The sequence below is a fragment of the Rutidosis leptorrhynchoides genome, chromosome 9, assembly GCF_046630445.1.
Source record: "Rutidosis leptorrhynchoides isolate AG116_Rl617_1_P2 chromosome 9, CSIRO_AGI_Rlap_v1, whole genome shotgun sequence".
Taxonomy (NCBI): domain Eukaryota; kingdom Viridiplantae; phylum Streptophyta; class Magnoliopsida; order Asterales; family Asteraceae; genus Rutidosis; species Rutidosis leptorrhynchoides.
In genome coordinates, this window is record NC_092341.1 from 370271020 (window position 1) to 370274853 (window position 3834).

The 3834-nt window shown below is 30.0% G+C and overlaps 1 non-coding gene across 1 annotated transcript; it reads right to left on the reverse strand.

Moving 5' to 3' along the window:
• Positions 1 to 2975: 2975 nt before the first annotated feature.
• Positions 2976 to 3082, reverse strand: LOC139869865 (small nucleolar RNA R71). Its single transcript, XR_011766439.1, has one exon. It is a non-coding gene; the product is annotated as a small nucleolar RNA R71 (small nucleolar RNA).
• Between the last annotated feature and the right edge of the window lie 752 nt (positions 3083 to 3834).

Genomic DNA, 3834 nt, shown 5'->3' on the forward strand with positions numbered 1-3834 from the left:
AATCCAGGACAAAGGACAATTAACCCATGGGCATAAAACTAAAATCAACAGGTCAAACATCATGATTACGGAAGTTTAAATAAGCGTAATTATTTTATTTCATATTTAATTTCCTTTATTTTATATTTAATTGCACTTCTAATTATCGCACTTTTATTTATTGTTATTGTATTTAATTGCACTTTTAATTAGCGTACTTTTTAATTATCGCACTTTTATTTATCGCAATTTCCTTATCGTTGTTTAGTTTACGCTTTAAATTAAGTCTTGTATTTATTTTTAATATTTTACATTAGGTTTTAACTGCGACTAAAGTTTTAAAATCGACAAACCGGTCATTAAACGGTAAAAACCCCCTTTATAATAATAATATTACTTATATATATATTTGTATTTTTATAAAATAAAACTAATATAGCGTTAAGCTTTGATTAAAAGATTCCCTGTGGAACGAACCGGACTTACTAAAAACTACACTACTGTATGATTATGTACACTGCCTATAAGTGTTGTAGCAAGGTTTAAGTATATCCATTCTCTAAATAAATAAATATCTTGTGTAAAATTGTATCGTATTTAATAGTATTTCCTAGTAAAATATAAGCTATTTCATATACACCTCGCATAAACATCAAGTAGTTTTGGCGCCGCTGCCGGGGATCATCTAGCTTAAAAGCCGGAAGCGCAACGCTAATATAATATAAAAAACAAAAAGATTTTTATTTTTAGTTTACTTTTATTAAAATATGCTTTTGTAAAAATACGTTTTAAATATTCGAAAACATAAAAAGAAAACAAAAATATAAATATTTTTAAGAGTTTGTGAAATATTTATGTTTTATAAAGTTTCTTTATTTTTATTTTATAAAAATATAAGTTTTATTTAAATATTTTGTTTTATTTAAAACATAAAATCAAAAACCGAAAAAAAAAATTATATATAAATCTAGTTTTAAGATTTTTATTTATAAAATTGTAACATATTTTTATTTCTATTCTAGTTTTTAAAATATAAGTTTTATTTAAATTAAATAAATATTTTAATTAAATTAAAAACATAAAAATAAAAAAAATATATATATAAATAAATAAAAAAACCGAAACCTGTCAAACGAAGCTACCTAATCTGAATTTTCGAACCCCGCGACTCGCGGAGTTTTCCAGCTTCGGGCATCGCAACTCGCGGAGCCGCCCTGACACACGTGACCAGAAACCCTAATCGCAATTAATACGGGGTAATTATTATTATTATTAACTTTAAACCTAATTAGGTTATTTATATTATATTAATTAGTTTAGTTATTTTATTATTTATATTATTTAGTTAAATTAGTTTAAATAAAATATAAAACTTAATAGTTTTATAAAATAAATAAAATAAAAATAATATTTTTATGAAAATTGTAATTTTTACAACTTTTAGTATATTTTTATATTTTGTCCCTTTTTATTTGTTTTTAGCGTAATTTTTGTATTTTTCGCTCGTATTTAGTTTTAAGATATAATTTTTGCCATAGTTATTTTTATTTATAGATTTTTAGGCCTTCCCGTAAAATCCCTTAAGTGCTTTTTCTTTAGACTAAGATCTAAGTGCTTTAGAATTTTGCGACACCTTTTTAAGTTTTAGTTTATTTTTAAGTTATTGCCATTTGGGATATAGTTTTACTTGTAAGCTTTTATATTTTTAGACGCAACTTTTAGTTTTTAGTTTTTAGTGCCTTTTTAAGTTTCAACGCGCTACTTTCTTATTTTTATTTTTCGACACCTTTTACCTATGTTTCAATTATCACTCCAATTAGTAATCTCAATTTGCGATTATAATTTTAAGTTAGTGATAGTAATAAGGTTGGGTTAGTCGAGTGTTTTTAAGTTCTATAAGTCATTTTTTTTTATTTCTTATTTTTCGACGCCTTTTATTTTTCAACCCTTTTCTTTTTCGACGCGCTCTTTTTCTTTCTTATTTCTCGCTATTCTAGTTTTTAGGACTTAGAATTTTCTCTACTTCTTATCTAAATTTCTTAAAATTACGAAAATTTATTTTAAGTGGTTAAATTGATAGACATCAAAATTTTCTGGTTCGTAGTAATAGTTGGATTTGTACGTGGACCGGGTTATTGGAGCCAAACAGTACTCAATTATATTGAGACCAAACGAATCCTGCCCCTCTGCTGCATCTTTTGGCTATTCGAAACGTGGGCAAAATCAGAAAAGTCTATTAATTGGATAACTTATATAATTTTTTTTCCTTTTAAAACTAATAGGATATTCAGTGAATGCACCGAGCAAGACGTTCACCACCTTTTGTACGTTCACCACCTGTAACTCGATCAAGACATCTAGCAAATATTACCGCCGTTGATTTTCCTTTAGAATCGTCATCCAGTCGACCAAGTACTCCAATTCAATTTTCCGATAATCCATTTTTTGAAGCCGATCTCACAATTGAGAATCCGGAGAATATTCAGGGACAATTCATAGATCCTGAACCATTAAATTTTTCTTCGGAGCCACCAATCATTCAAACAGAGATTGTTGAGGAATGAACCATTAAATCAGAATCCTCTAGTGATTCCGATTCAACAAATTCAAACATGGAGAATCTGGAACCTTTAAGTATGGAAGACCGAATGAGAGCTAAACGCACTGGCCAAGGTCACGCAATTACTCATCCTGACATTAATGCGCCAGATTATGAAATCAAAGGACAAATTCTACATATGGTGACTAATCAATGCCAATTTAGTGGTGCGCCGAAGGAAGATCCAAATTAACATCTTCGTACCTTTAATAGGATATGCACACTATTTAAAATCCGAGAAGTGGAGGATGAACAGATATATCTCATGTTATTTCCCTGGACTTTAAAGGGAGAAGCCAAAGATTGGTTGGAATCGTTACCTGAAGGGGCGATCGATACATGGGACGTTTTAGTTGAAAAATTTCTTAAACAATTCTTTCCTGCATCTAAAGCCGTAAGACTTCAAGCAGAAATTGTTACGTTCACACAGAAACCAAATGAAACTCTATATGAGGCATGGACAAGATTTGAAAAGTTATTAAGAGGATGTCCGCAACATGGTTTAGACACCTGTCAAATAGTACAAATATTCTACCAAGGATGCGACATCACTACAAGGAAAGACATCGATATAGCAGCTGGTGGTTCTATTATGAAGAAAATCGAAACTGATGCTTATAAAATTATTGATAACACTGCTTCCCACTCACATGAGTGGCACCAAGAAAAAGATATCGTTAGATCATCTAAAGCAGCTAGAGCCGATTCTAGCCATGACTTAGATTCCATTTCCGCAAAGATAGATGCTGTCGAGAGACGAATGGAAAAGATGACTAAAGATATCTACTCAATACGAATTAGTTGTGAGCAGTGTGGAGGACCACATTTGACAAAAGATTGTCTCAGTATTGAATTAACAATGGAACAAAGAGAGAATGTTTCATATCTAAACCAAAGGCCTGGAAATAATTATCAGAATAATTATCAACCGCCAAGACCGATTTACAATCAAAATCAGAATTATAACCGAAATATTCCATACAACAACCAACAAGATCCTAGTAATCAACAAGTATCCAACAATACTTACAACCAGCAAAGACCTAATTTTCAAAACAAACCACCACAAACCAATGATAAAAAGCCGAATTTAGAAGATATGATGACGAAGCTAGTTGAAACTCAAACGCAGTTTTTCACATCTCAAAAACAAACCAATGAACAAAATGCTCAAACATTTAGAAATTAACAAGCTTCTATTCAAAACTTGGAACAAGAAGTAAGTAACCTAGCAAGGTTAATAGGAGAGAGAAAAC